The sequence below is a fragment of the Castor canadensis genome, chromosome 4, assembly GCF_047511655.1.
Source record: "Castor canadensis chromosome 4, mCasCan1.hap1v2, whole genome shotgun sequence".
NCBI lineage: Eukaryota > Metazoa > Chordata > Mammalia > Rodentia > Castoridae > Castor > Castor canadensis.
The window spans coordinates 111,206,076-111,221,662 of record NC_133389.1 but is presented as its reverse complement, the minus strand read 5'-3'; the positions used below and the strand labels follow the sequence as shown (position 1 = coordinate 111,221,662).

Sequence of the window (15,587 nt, the reverse complement as noted above, 5' to 3'; positions counted from 1 at the left end):
CATATCAAATTGTAAATAATTTACGTGTATTAGATAATCAGTTAAATGACCAAATGGAATTTTCCTTTTTCCAATGCAATATCCCTTTTACGTAAATATTGTATATATATATGAGAGAGGAAAGGGGAAGAGTGAAGAGGTCTCTAAGTAACTAACAGCAGTATTAACCTTTTAAGCATAAAATCAAGATAAGGTAGTCATGAATGTTAAGGAGCAAAGTCAAAAGGTATATGACTTTGCAATGCAGCACCTTGCAATAAATGAGTGAAAATAAAATTTTAAAAAGACCAATGTGTTAATGATTCAACCAAGGTTAAATGTTGAAATTTCTCTCAGGATATCTTATTCATTGTCCACACCTTCACTGCTAGGTTGACTCATACCCTGGATAGAAAGGGATCAAGGAATTTATAAACAACTCAAAAGACGAACTCATTCATCATATTATCATATCCTAGCAGAAAACTCAATGGAAAAGTGCTGAGAGAGCACATGATTATATAAAACATTACCTTGACCTTACTCTCTAGGACAACAGCATCCACTCTGGGGCCTTTGGAGCTAACCTGAAGTGAGCCTAGGAAATATTGAGTTAAACACAGTAAATGCCCCCAAAGCAAGGAAATTGGGAATTATTTATAAAAGAGAGGTCAATAGCAAGAGCAGGGTCCACAGAGAAAAGACAACAGAATACACATGAAAGGAACCTTATGGTATGCCAACATCAACAAGTAGGCTCTTGTTGGACTGGTGACAGCATTGGAAAAGAAGCTTTTTCTATAATAACAATGTTCTGGATATTTATAGAATACCTCCCCAAATTCTTAGTTTGAAATCCCAACATCTAGTGTGATGGTATTAGAAAGTGGAACCTTTCTAAGGTGACTAGGTTAAGAGGATGGAACCATCATGAATGGAATTGGTATCCTTATAAAAGGGACCACAGAGCGCTGCTTCACTCTCTTTCTGCTATACAAGGATACAAAGAAATCAACAGTTTGCAATTGATGAGAGGCTTCCCCCATGAGAACTTGACCATGGTGGCACCCTGATCTCAGACTCCCGAACTGTGGAATTTTGAGAAATAAATGTATATTCTTTATAAGTCACCCAATACCCTGACTAATTCAATAATTTATCATGAATGTTCTCTAGTTGTGAATAAACAAAGATATTTGGAAGAGAAGTCTCCTCTGGATAGGAAGGCTTTGTTTGCTGTTTCACATTATTTCCCTTATATTGTACAGTCTAAATGTAACCTGGAAATAGCTGTCCAGCCATCCAACTGATTTTCAAAATCAGGATGATATATTATAGGCAGCAAAAGCCAGAGTTCCTAAGTAAGGAGCACAAAAGCTAGAACCAACTGTAACTTTACCAGTGCTCTTAAAATATAAAAAAGATATGTCTCTGGGGAGGAGTTAACAATATTTATTATGAAACAGAGAAATATATCTTAGCAATGTACAGCATACCCCAGAGGGAGGAAGGTCAGGGCCTTGCATTGTGTTCAATTCCCATGGCAGGGATATGATCTGTTATAAATATGGAAACACTAAATGTTTTCTAAAATGATGTTGATAAATTTACAATGATGTCCCCCATGCTCTAAATCCAGTTGTATTTACCCAAATCTATCAGATTATGGCCTGACTTCCCTTATAATTTGACCATAGAAAGAAAAATGAACTGGTTGTGTAAAAGACAATAATGTTTGTACAAGAGAATGATGCAGTTTGAATTGGAAACCAAATCATTGTGGTTCTTGTTTGATGTGCATGTGACTCAGAGAAATACATTTTTGTTTGTTTTGTTCTTTCTTTCTTTCTTTTTTCTGGGCTGAAGATTGAATCCAAGGCCTCATGCATAGTAGGCAAGTGCTGTACTACTGAGCTACCTCCTTGGCCTGAGGTGGCTTTATTCCATTGTACCAACAATGAAGTTTTTGAGCTTGAGAAATTGAGAATCAGACACTGAGATATGGAAGTTGCCAAGGAGAATGCTAGAAGGCCAAGAAAACATCTAGCTTGACTTTGACCTTGAGATCTACTGCCATCAAGTGCCAGTCTCATGACTGATAATTACCCACTGAATTAAATATATTCAGATAATTATTTTTACTCAAGTTAATACCTGTGGAAAATTTTAAAATCTGAATAAGCAAAAACCCCAAATTTTAAATTGTCCATAGTAGTAACAGTTATTAGGCCCTTAAGATATTCCAAGAAATCTTCTAAATGTTTAAATGTATATAAATCCATTTATATACATATAAATCCAATGAGATTGGACTTTCTATTATTCCTGTTTAATAGAGGAAAAAACTAAAGCCAAAAGGTTAAGCACCTGATAAGGCTCCACAGCTGTTAAATGGCAGAGTGTGTAGTTACCCACATACCACACTGCTCCCATTATCTGTTCTCTTTCACTGTTTTCCCTATAATTAGATACATTATTTTCCTTGCAAAAATAAGATTGTACAAGACTTTTTCATAATGAGCCTTTGTTTTCCACACACACCATAAATCATGAAGGCCGTTAGGAAGCAGGTCTAGCCAAGAGATACACTCATTGGGCAACTATCGCTGCTTCTGTGCCCTTTCATTTGACAAAACTAAGAGAAAACATTTCTTAATCATGATTTTGTAGTGATAACCTCCTATTCAAGTTCAGTAGCACAGAGTTCATTATTCTATTTCCCCAGTCTTTTCTTTCTCCCTTGGTGCTGGGAATATGAACCCAGGGCCTCGCACATACTGAGCACACACTCTACCACTGAGCTATATGCCAGGCCCCTATTTAATCTGTATTTCCTCCCCTCCCTTTCCAAAGTGAGAAACATGAACCAATTCAAGTTATAACACATCTATTCATGGAAATATCCCTATAGAGCTATCTTAAACACACAAAAATGCTTTTTTTTTTTCAAAAACAGAGAGCAGGAAGGTAAAACAAGCCCTGTCGAGGGGTTGGTACCAATGGGAGGCAGGAAGATAAAAGAAATGCTAGAGGAGATTGAATGTAGTGGGAATATTACATACTCATGTATGTATGTATTCCAAGATTGGGGAGGGCGACAAGGAAGAATGATGGAGGGGGTGAATTCAATTATGATATATTGTAAGAGCTTTTGTAAATGTCACAATGTACCCCCAGTTCAACAATAATATTATTTTTTAAAAGGTGAAAAAGAAAAGAAGATTTTATCACAAAAATCCATATATTATTCATTTGTTCTATCCCACAGTACATAAAATAATGTCAACGAATATACCAATACTACTACTAATGACATACCTATCATGTAAAGTTCAAGATTTCTATGCAATTTTTTTTCTCAGAGCATATCCACTAAGTAGTCAAAGTACTATACAGTGTTCGTGTATGTGTGGTTATATTTTAATATACCATTGGGTCCTCTGGTTTCTTTGTATTCAAATTTTAGAGGTTTTTTCTGCATAATTTTTACTGAATTTTATTGTTTTAATATATTTAAATGATTCAAGATACAAAGCTATACAAAAACATATACTGAATGTTATCTAGCTCACATATCTCATTCCTATACACCCCCATAGGTTTTTCCTTCATGTATTTTTGCTCTGGGGAGAGAGGACTAATATGAGTGTGTGTATGGGCATCCACATGCACGACTGATGGGGTGTGTGGAACCTTGGTTAACATTTAAAATTAAATCAGAAAATTCCCAAAGCTAAGATGATTAATAAACTATGCATGTGCCAAAGTGAATACATAGATTTTGCAATGATATTTACAAGATTGATGGTGAAAATTAAAAATATTTCATTCCCTCCTTAAAGTTTCATGTCACCTTGCTTTGTGTATGACCATATTTGTAATCCTTCATAACCATTAGTTATATTTAATGCTTCTACCCTGAAAATAACCATGAAAATGGAACTATAAATGCTTAAATTAGGAATTATTATAGAAATTCATCCAAAGCAAAATGCTATTTTATTTTACTTATTTATTTTGTGGTGCTAGAGATTAGAAAGGCTAATTTTAAAAGTGGCTGTTCAAAAAAACATGGTTGTCAAAATTATTTTGTCATTTATGAACCTTCCTAAAAATAACTCTATAACTCATTTACGGAACTAAAAATAACTCTATAACTCATTTACGGAACTAGTACATTATGTAAAAAATTCAAAATATTTTACTAAGCTTTCTTAAATTTTGATAATCAGAGTATTATCTTTTTTTCCCCCTCCAGACAAGGTCTCACTATGTAGTACACACTATCTTAGAATTTTTAATCTGTCTGCCTCCGTCTCTCAGGTGCTGGGATTACAGATGTGTTTCACCATGCTTGATCAGAATATTATCTTTCAGATGAATTTTTGTATAGAATTTAGTTCTCTCCCCTATTGATTTTGAATACTTTGTTTCTTGGCATTTTTGTATCAGAATACTATCGGGTCTAGCCTTATGTTGCTTAATTTATAGACTGATTGTCAAGAACTAAGATTAAGAATAAAGTTAATGCTATTAATAAACAAGTATTCTGGTCTCAGGCAAGTAAAATCTCACACTCTATTTTCCTAACTAAGCTTCTTTTTCTTGAAAACTGTTAATCATGTAGCTTAAAAAACAGAAATTTAATGTCTTGGTTCTGAGGTCAAAGTTCAAGGTCAAGGTGTGGTAGAAATGGTTCTTTCTGTGAGCTGTGAGAATCTATTTCATGTCTCTCCTGGCTTCTTGTGGTTTTCTACCAAAGAAATTGATTAATATGGATATTGAAGATTATTGACAGGTTGCTTTGTATATTCAGTTGCCAATGTCTACTAGCTATTATTATGTATACATTGTATTTATGGAAAAGCAAATAAGTCAAACTATTCACTAAAAGTTCCCAGCTGGTTATGGTGGTACATACCTGTATTCCTAGCATTCGGGAGGCTGAGGCATGAGGATCACAAGTTTGAGACCAGTCTAGGCTATGGGGAAACTAAAAAAAAGTTCTTCTGACCACAAGGACCATGTATTAGGTAGATAAAAAATTTTTTTTCAAGCAGTAAATATTTAAGAACTAAGTTTTGATAAACTAGAAACATTGCAAAAACTTAGGGAATATAAGAAATGTCTGTTGATATATGAATCTCCTTAAATATCAGCACAGAAAGGAGAAACACTCTAGCATACAGAGCCCATCAAAAGGGACTTGATTAAGTTGTGCTCTGTCCTTTCACAGAGCAATCTGCCATTATTACATCGAGGGCAAGTTGGCTGGTGCTGAGATGAGCATATAGAGGGACTGGTTAAACAAAAACTTATTAGTAGAATTTAAGTTTAAGACCTGGACTTAGGAAGTATGGAAAAGATGGACACTAGAATGGATGGAAATTTTTACTTTTGATTTTATGCCTTCCTGTGCTGTTTGCATTTTTGTAATATATATGTTTACTTTTTACTTTTATCACTTTTCTTCTGTTGAGGAAACTCATTGCATGGGGATGAGTTAATCACATTCCTGTATTCATGATATGTATGTTATCTTAGGCCACAGTCTCTCTGTTACATATTTATTCACTTTTATCCTTACATTTTTATTCCATTTCCTTTGCCCCTCCAGAGTCTGTCCCTATATCATGTTTAACATGCATCCTTTTGTCTATGTGTGGACTTACAAAGCATGTATTGTTTTGTGTGAATAATTTTAAACTTACAATACCAATTATATTGTCATATCTCATAGCTTTCACATGTACCATGTTTTTGAAGCTCCTATATTGCTCTGGGATACATTTAATGTGCTACAGAGAAATCTATGGCATACCCAATCATGAGCTACCTGTTAAGTCTCCCAGAGGATGCTTGGGTTGTTTTCACAATGAACATCCTTGTACAATCCCCTTTATCGATCTATGTAAGAATTTATTTGCAATGAACACACACATAGAAATGCTACACCATCATTTACATGTAAGCTTAATTTTCCCAAGTAGTGTCAGCTGCTCTCCCAAATGTCTCTACAAATGTTCTATCATCAGTGGCAAGGGTCACATGTCCCCATGTCCCCGTACACCCCCAGCATTGCCCACCTTTATGATGTTGTCTAGTCTTGCAGGTGTAAAGTGATATGTCTTTTTTAACTTGAATTTCTTTGATAACTTTCATAGAATGTAATGATAAAATGCCTTCTCCACTCCAATCTGTTCTCTTTCACCTTGCCAAGACCTCTTATCATTACATATTTTCAACAAACTCAAACTTGTATACTTTATCTACAATCTCAAATTCTTATTTCAAAGCAGCATAAAATATTCTGATTATTAGTGCTGAGAAGAACCTTGGTGCTCTAGAACAATACCTTCATTCTACACCTAAGGAAACCAAGGTCCAAAGAAAATAAATGACTCACATAACACTGAAGGGACTTTAGGGGCAGAACCAGAATTGATCAACTTCAGGGTGGAAGAAACAGAGCTTTGGAGCCAGATAGAAAAGGAAAAATAAAATATGGCTTCCATACTTGAGTCAAGTTTCCCAGATAAAGCTGAAACTCCCTTTGGGAAGATGCACAGAGAGCAAAGGGAAATGCCCTGGAGAGAGAAAGCAGCCTTAACAAAGCCATCATTATGAGGAAGTGGTGTGCAGAGTTTTGTTCATGACAGAAAGCAACAAAAACATATGGCTGCAATCATAAAATGGGATTAGGACCTGGGGAGTCTAGAGAATTTTACTAGTACTACCCACATAATTTGCAGGGCCCAGAGAAAGATGAAAATACAAGGCCATCTCTTCAAAGATTCAGAATTACCATATGGCAACAACAGAAAATTAAGGAAGTTTGGGCTGGTGGAGTGGCTCAAGTGGTAGAGTGTCTGTCAAGCAAGCGTGAATCTCTGAGTTCAAGTTCCAGTGTTGCCAAAAATAAAAAGTATGTGACATAATTTAATGAAGCCCACTCTGAACCTAGCAAAGTTCAAAAAATGTAGTTAGAATTAGGGATCCACTGAGGTTTAAGAGCAAAAAATTATAATGAAAGCAATGTTTGAAAAAAAACAAAAACAGTTCTCTGGGGGAGTAATTCTGCATTGTGTATCAAAATTAAAAAGCACTCACAATTTGACTTAGCAACTCTGCTTTAGGAATTTATCATACATGGCAAAATGGCATTTATTCTAAGTATTTGATACAGTATTGTTCCTTCTAGCAAAAGATCAAAAAGCCTAATTATCCTTCAAGGACCTGGTTCAGGTAATTATGGCAACTCCACGCAAAGGACTTTGCCACTGTCTTCATGCATCTTAGATTGCAATGGGTCTTCATTTCCATGCCTTGATTCTAATCTTCAGGAAACTTGGCCTCAGGGCACTATTTGTGACTGTGAGATGGAAAAAAAGGTTTTAATTCTTAGCCTATAATTGACAATTAAAAAGGAACGCAGAGGCCTAAAAAAGAAAGTGTAGCTCTATGTGTTCTTATATTCTTTTTAAAAAACTTTTATTTCTCACTATGTAGCTCACACTGGCTTTGAATTTGTGATCCTCCTGCCTCGACTTCCCAAGTGCCCAGATTACAGGCCTGAGCTCCCATGTTCGGCCCGAAGACATTCTTTCCAATGCATACTCCCTAACACCTCTGGAATTTTAAACCATAGGCATGAGCTTTCTCTGTGCATATGTTTGAGATATGAAATGACTTGGGAAGAAGAGAGTCATGGAGAAAGGAGGCAAAGCCATTTCTGCCAACAGATGGTGGTAGGCAAATTCACACTCTCATTTCCTCCATCCCAAGGACTCTGGATGACTTGGAAATTAATTCAATTTTTGAGACAAAAATAAAGAACAGTTTGAATTTTCAAAAATTAATGAAGGAAGAAAGGGAGGGAGGGAAGAAAGAGAGGAAAGGAGGGGGAGAAAATTCAACTTGGAGTAGCATGCCGCAAAGCAAAGGAAATCAGAGAATTCTCAGGTAGCCCAGGGAGGAACCTGATAATGGCTGTAGTTGGAGAGACTGGCATAGGGTAGAACCAGACTCAGCGCCATCATCAAGGAGGAAATTCAGACTTGTAGACTAATTAGACATGGTTGAGGACTAGGAGGCATGAGCAGATGAGTGTGCAGTGACAGCGTTCCAGGAAAAATTGCTGCTTTCTCAACAGCTGCATGCATCTGAGAATTACACCTGGATTCTTCATTGCCATGCCTTGATTTTAATCCTTAGGAAAGTAGGCCTTAGGGTACTACTTGTGATTCTAAAATGGAATAAGTAATGATTTAATTCCCAGCCAGAAAAGGGCAATCCAAATGACAGGCTCCACCATTTCCCCAGGGCTAGTTTGTAACCTGGGACAGAAATAAGCTGTGCGTATTAAATCAATACAATCACTCACAAGTTAAAAAAAGAAGGAAAGAAAAAAAAAAAGGCATTGCTTTGGTGACGATGTATTATAGGAACTATTTCTGTTTCTTAATGGTTTACTTTCTTCAGATGATGGAAACTGGCCACAGTGAGCCAACACCAGCCAGCAACTTTTTTTTTTTCTTTTTACCAGCCAGCAACTTGATGGTGACTTGAGCAAGTGCCCCAAGGTGCTACTAAGCAACTTATGAACACTGACCTGCCACAATGACTGGGGTTGTCTAAGACAGGCAGTGTATCTCTCAGGGGACTTCACAGCACTCCCCTTTCTTCTCTCAGCCAGTCTCAATGGGGACAGCTCTTGTGTGAGCCTGAAAGTAGACCAGACTGGGAAAGTGTTAGTGGGTGCCACCCAGAAAGCACTGTCAGTCATCCTTCTGATCTTTCCATGCCTGATCACACAGCTACCCAAATCACTGCCTACCAGAGTTTCCTGTTCCACTCTGGATTCTATCCACCCTTACCTTCTCAAGGGTTTGGTTTCTCAATTATCAGCCTACTTTCTCCTGAATCATCACTTCTCTCTTTGATTACTCCCATTTTCATAAAGCACTTCCAGTAATTCCTTTGTTAAACACAAACACACACACACACACACACACACTCACACTCACTCACACACACACACACATAGTCCTTAAAGGTTTTTGGTTGCATGTAACAAGATTTCCAATGCAAAGACACTTAAAACCAAAAAGATCTTTAATTTGTTTACCTCATCAACAGCCTGGAAGGAGAGACTCTTGGGATGGTGCAGTGTTTTTTTCTGAGGTGTCCCCAGTGTCCTGTTAAGTCTCAGGATGGTTGGGGTGGCCCCAAGCATTGTACCCTCATACTACAAGAAGGAATGAAGCACTAAAGAGGATCTCCCTGCCATCTGTCCAGAAGCCCCTAGTTGACTGCATTTCTGCTTGTTAAACCTACCCCAGATCAATCTTTGGAAGGAAAATGGGTTAACTGGCTTAGGGCACCACATTTGTCCCTGGGCCTAGGAACACATGGGCAGACTTTTAGCAAGAAAGAAAATAAAATGGGTTTAGAGTAGATCAGTAATGATGCCTGCCATAAGACCATATTTCCTAGTTGATTTCTTTCATCTGTTTTAAACTTTCATCAGTGTCTCTCAGGTTCTGAGATCCTTTTTGATTGTTTTTTATTTTGAATCATAACATTTTGGGACTCTAAAAGTACAGGGCCAAGGGTGCCTAAATCCACAGCCTTCTATTGTACATTTAAAGTCATTTCCCTGACTTTATGTCCTTCTCCTTTTATGTTACTTTCTCCTCTTCATGTATACTTACTGTATCATTGGCAATTTCACTTTCCATGAAAACTAAAGGTAAAGGTTCAGACTCATAATATGGGAGTTAAAGGGGTCCCAAGATTAAGTCATTTCACAAGAAGGGGCCCGTTTAGTAAATTCAGGTCACGTGGCTAATGTTTCAAAGTTCTCTGTGCAGATCTCATATGATAATTCCAATATATCCCTATAATTTGCTTTTGCAATTTTTTTGGGGGGGTGGAGTGGGGTGCAGGGGATAGAACCCATATGCTAGGCAAGCACTCTGATCTATCCTAACACTGAACTACATCCCCAGCGATCCCTACAATTTCAGTCCCTGGTCCCTATTCCCAATCCTAGTCAAATTTCCATCATGTATTTGTCTGAACAGCTAAAGGTGGAGGGAGGGGTGATCTAAGTATTTGAGGATAGACTAAGTGATTGCCTAATCCTAAACAGACAACAAAATTTTCATTTGCCTCTTTCACCAAGGATAGTTTCAGAAGAATCTCATAAAGTTCAGCAGAAGTTAACAGGAGCATTTTTTAGAAATGTTAATGTTTTCCAAATATTTTATAATCACTTAAGAATTCTATTACTTTCTTTAGTTTTGAATGCATAAACACGTAACTACTAAGAGTCATAGCGCACATAAGAAGTACCTCCTACTATAGAATGGGAGACAGCCTTCTCTTACATGGGCATTGGTGGTTCAGTGGTAGAATTCTCGCCTGCCACGCGGGAGGCCCGGGTTCGATTCCCGGCCAATGCAAACATGTGTTTTACGAGCCAGAAAGTTTCACAATAACTAAGAAAGGGGTATTGGTTATGCGTAGCTTCTGGTTTCACTTTTACTTCAAGAATTCAAAAGAACTATTTCCCTACATTTAGCGATTTACTATAATTATAAAAATTATTACTTTTTTTAGCCTTTCTTTTGATTGTTATCGGGCGCCCTAGATATGACCAAAAAGTAAATAGAGGCAGTAAGTAGATACTTTCAGCAAGAGTTAAAAAAAAAAAACATAAACCGAGGCTGCTTGGAGATGCCGGGGATTGAACCCGGGACCTCACACATGCGAAGCGCGCGCTCTACCACTGAGCTACATCCCCCAGCCGAGAGCCAGCCTTCTACTGTAGATACTCATTCAGTTCCTTGGGCTCCAGTCAAATTACTGTCGAAAGTCCTTGGATTTATGCTGATAGCTGTCTTTGAATCACACTTGTTCTCTCCCCAGGGTCTCAGGCCGCCTTTTCTGTGCATCCCGCCCCCGCGGACCCACCCGCTGCCCACAGCCAAGACGCGATGGGAACCCGGGCGCAGCCCCGAGCCCCGTGCGGCCCCGGGGCGGGACCGGGCGGAGCCGAGCCAAGCCAGCCCGAGCTGCTCCGGGGTTCACTGCGCAGGCGCCGGGGATCCTAAGGCCGCCCGGCGTCCGCCCTCCGGCTTTGCCGGAACTCGGGTCACCCCCTGACCCCGACCTGGCGCCCCAGCTCAGCCTGCCAATATCTCCCATGGTGCCCAAGGAGACCTGTTCCTAAAGGAGAGCGGGGAAGATCTCTTTACACATGAAGACCTTATGAATTTACCTAAACACGCCCCCCAAATCCCCCACATTTGCTTTAACTACAATTTCCAAAGACTGGTTATGCTGGTTGTGGCCAACCCTTGCAGATAAAAATGAGTTTGCAATTTGTCCTTCATTTGCATGGGGCTTAAGCTGAAAGAAAATGACACCACCACCCTTCTTTGTAGCTTAATTATATGTAAATGATGAAAAGATGGGGAGGAGAACTTGCTCCAGATCGATTTTTCCACTCCGTTTGATAGTTACGCCTTGGGCCAATCTGACTGATTGATATGTGAATGCAGAAATGTTAATAACTCAACCTTACCTTTAATATCCTCGACTCTCTCTGACCTCTAATTGCACACCAGACCCAAAGTTAAAGACCTACCCTGAGTCCTGTTCCTTGGAAGCTGCCTGGCTCCCGTTGGTTGAGTTGCAGGCATTGAGTGCAGGCACTTCGATTAACTTCACTAAAGTGAAGTGAAGTGGGTTCCACCCTTCAGCGTTCAGTTTAAGCTATACCAATCTACCAATCGAGGAGTCGAAGGCTGGGTAGTAGAAGCCACCCTCTGATAGTAGCAAGGGAAAGAGCTGGTATCAGGGAAGTCAACTTGTAAGGCTGACCCCAAACAGGTAGCAGAGAGAGGGCCTAGAGTTTCCATTCCCCTCAACACCCCTGAAAAATGAAATGGTCACCTCGGCAAAAGCCACACAGAAAGCAGCAGTTTCTGAATCTCTCTGGATAAACCATACTCTTTGTAATCAAATTCTGGTTTAACAATAAATGACTGTGCTTCTTACAGTAATTTAAACAAATAATAGCTCAGAATCAAATTTTGTTTTTAACTTGAACAAATCACTTGCTGACTTAATTCAACTATAGTTCAGACTCTCCCTCCACCCCCTACCCTCCAAAAAAAGTCAGTGTATTAAGGAGGTTTGCTCTAAGTTTTAAGAATTTCCCTGCATTTCCCCCCCACCCCAGGGCAAGAACATAAACTTCTTCAATTGATTCTGAATCAGAAATTTGACACAGAGCCATTTCTCCACCCCAAGCCTTCCACCAGTGCTAATTACAACCCAGTTCATTGGGAAAGAAGCATGTTTGCCTCTGATGACTCAGTTTGACTTATTCTTTAGGATCCCCTTCCTCCTGTTATGGCTGGTTTTCCCATCCCTGACAACTTCTCTTTCTGGGACTTCTTTCTCAAGCAATTCTAAAATTTCAGAATTAAGCCCAGAGGCAGCTTCTCTTACACACTCACTCCTCTAGTTCTAGATATCCAAGGCCTGTGAAGGTGCACTTGCTAAAGAACATGAGGCTGAGCTCTAAAGCCAACAGAAGATGTAAAGTTGAGCCATGGCTCTAGTTTAGTCCAATAGAAATGTTCTAACTTACTGGGTGTTTTCACCATGGAAGGCTGATGAAGAGATGACATGGGATTAGAGGTTTCAGGAAAACTTGGATCACTTTTGTTATGCTTGCAAATAAAACTTTCCACAAGCTGCTAGATGTGGAAAGATTGGCCAAATGTCCCAAACTATGGAATACCAATAAAGTCTAGTTCTATCTTGAATGCTTCCCACATCTTTTTTGGTTGGAGACAAATTTCCCCTATATCTCATCTCTGCCACATATTTGACTGATCTCTCTCTCTCTCTCTCTCTCTCTCTCTCACACACACACACACACACACACACACACACACACACACCATTCACAAAGCCTGATCTCAGGTACCCTTTTGAAGCAGGAGACAGTTACCTCTGGCTCTGCTTTCACATATCTTGCTTCAAGTCTTGGCACTTACGACCAACAGGTGTTGAGCATCCTTCCCTTAGAGCTGATTCCAAGTTAAGATGTTTATTACCAGTCCAGGCAATAGTTATTACTCCTGAATGTGCATTAGAAAAACACTGACATTTGTTTGAGCCCAAACCCTGTCTAATTAAATTAGATTCTATAGGAGTGAGTCCAGGCATCAGTATCTTTTAGAAACTATATTTAATTGAGAAATAAAGATTCAATGTATAATGTGATGACATATATACACAAACACACACATCTATATATGTACATTGTATAATGATTACCACAATCAAATTTTAGCATATTCATTACAACACATGCTTCACATTAGACCCCCAGAAATTGTTCTTCTTATAACTGTACCTATTGAACAGTATCTGTCCCCACATCAGTATCTTTGTAAACTTTCTGAAAATTCCAGTGTGCAGCTAAAACAGAGCTACTGCCTGAGAGTGGTTTATATGTCAACAAGAGATGACTATTCTTAGGCCTATGGGTCTCAACCTTGGCTGCATGTTAGGGGCACTTGGAAAGCTCTAAAGATACAGTGATGCCTGGATCTCATCTCCAGATATCCTGATCTAAAGGCCTGGGCATGAGATTTTTTGAAAGGCTTCGGTAATTCTAATATGCAGTCAAGGTAGAGAATCACTGCATTTTAGTACATACCCAAGTTCTTCACTTTGTGTGTGAACACCAAGGCTGCCATAATTCTGAAAGTGGAAGGATCATTGCCCTGAGCCCCCAGTACTCGGGGATTAGTGTTGCTAGAGGATGAAAAAAGTTGACTCATTCCAAGTTCTCCTCCCTAATTTCCTTCATGCGAGATGAAGCAGGTAGAGGGAGTATTCAAATGTTAAAAATGAGCATTTCTTACCCTCACAGTTTGTCTCCTCCATCCCACATTCATAGTGCATGAATGGGTCACTTAGCAAGGATAACCCTACTGATTTACTGGCATCTGGAAAGGCTCGAGAAGGGGCTGGGAGATGGGTAGGAGGAGTGTGACCTCTAGGCACTTGGAAATGCCTATTGCTTATAGCTTCCTGGATTAAAAAAGGACTGGATTGCTGTACTCAATACCTGAAGGAACAAGCAGCTTTCTGAAATACATTATTGTGCTCCTCAGGGTCATAACTATTAGTAATTCTTCATCACCACAGTTAATTATAATTAATAATAACTGAGAGCCAAGAAAACTACTGGTTACATTTAATTCAGAGAAAGTTAATAAACATTACTCTTTTCAATAAGTATCCCAAAGTGACAAATTATAGTAATCATAATTTGCATTTAGAATTAGAAGTATTTATTTAACAGTAAGATAGATATTACTTTGAAAGTTGTAAATTCTATCATTTAGATTCTAGTTACAAATAGATTAAAACAGAAGGAGTTACACATTTAAGACGGCATTTAAGAAGAAAGAAATGCTACAAAAACCACATGCATCTGGAGAAAGAGGAATATCTCTTTTCTTTAGGAATATATCCTAGAACTTCTTTCACATTTCCCCTCACATCCCATTAGCTAGAACTTAGTGTCAGGTTAACTCAAAGGGAAGGCTGAAATTTAAGAAGGAAGACCACATCTGTATAGATGGGAGCAGCTTGGGTCTCAAACAGCTGTGAAGCCACCATGCCATCCCTGAGCTGTCTATATTGAGACTTTTAAGGGAGAGAAAAGCTTCACATTTAAGCCACTTTATTTGGGATCTCCATGTTCCATGAAAGAACCTAAATTCTAACTAATAAAAAAATGCTTCACATGACAAGAATTAGCACATGCATAGACATCTGCTGCCTCTGTGACCCAAAAAGACATGCTTTGGTGAGAAGCAGTGAAGGGATCTAGGCACAAGCACCTTGGCAGCCAGCAATTTTCTTTTTCATTAATCCTACATTAGGAAGAACGTACAACTTTTTGCTCACTTATCCACAAAAAGGAAATAGAGGTAAAGGCAATTGCTTCATAAAGAAATACTCTACTACTTATTTGTGATTGGTTAGAGGCAAATTAATAGAAAAATTATTACTGTAGCTTTTTCTCTGGATTCAAAAGTTTAACTCCCAAAACTTTTACCTCATGCTGCTTTCCTCCAATTTTAAGCTCTTCTCATTATGTAAAAACTCCTTAAAAGGTAGGGAACAGGGTTGGTGGAGTGGCTCAAGCAGTAAAAGTGCCTGCCTACCAAGCATGAGGCCCTGAATTCAAGCCCCAGTATCATCAAAAAAAAAAGGTGGAGAACAGGGACTGGGAGCATTTCCCAATTGCTAGAGGCCTGTCTGCCTAGCAATCCTAACAATTTGATTCTTAAGTTCAAATCCTCTCCCCAAAAAAGTGGAGGAAAAGAATGAATATAAATGTTCACTGATATCCAAAAAGCACATTTTTTCTTGTTGCTCTTGACCAAAAAAAAAGGAGATGCCACTATGATGTGTCCTCCTTACCCTTACTCAAAAAACTAAGTCTTCCATTTATGTACCAAAAGACAGAAACAATAATAAAAGTGGCTTTGAATTTAATAGCACTA

At 38.6% G+C, this 15,587-nt stretch overlaps 2 non-coding genes across 2 annotated transcripts; one reads left to right on the top strand and one right to left on the bottom strand.

Annotated features, from left to right (window-relative positions):
* Positions 1–10,374: 10,374 nt before the first annotated feature.
* Trnag-gcc (transfer RNA glycine (anticodon GCC)) lies at positions 10,375–10,445 on the top strand. Its single transcript has one exon. It is a non-coding gene; the product is annotated as a tRNA-Gly (tRNA).
* A 269-nt stretch (positions 10,446–10,714) lies between these two features.
* Positions 10,715–10,786, bottom strand: Trnaa-cgc (transfer RNA alanine (anticodon CGC)). Its single transcript has one exon. It is a non-coding gene; the product is annotated as a tRNA-Ala (tRNA).
* Between the last annotated feature and the right edge of the window lie 4,801 nt (positions 10,787–15,587).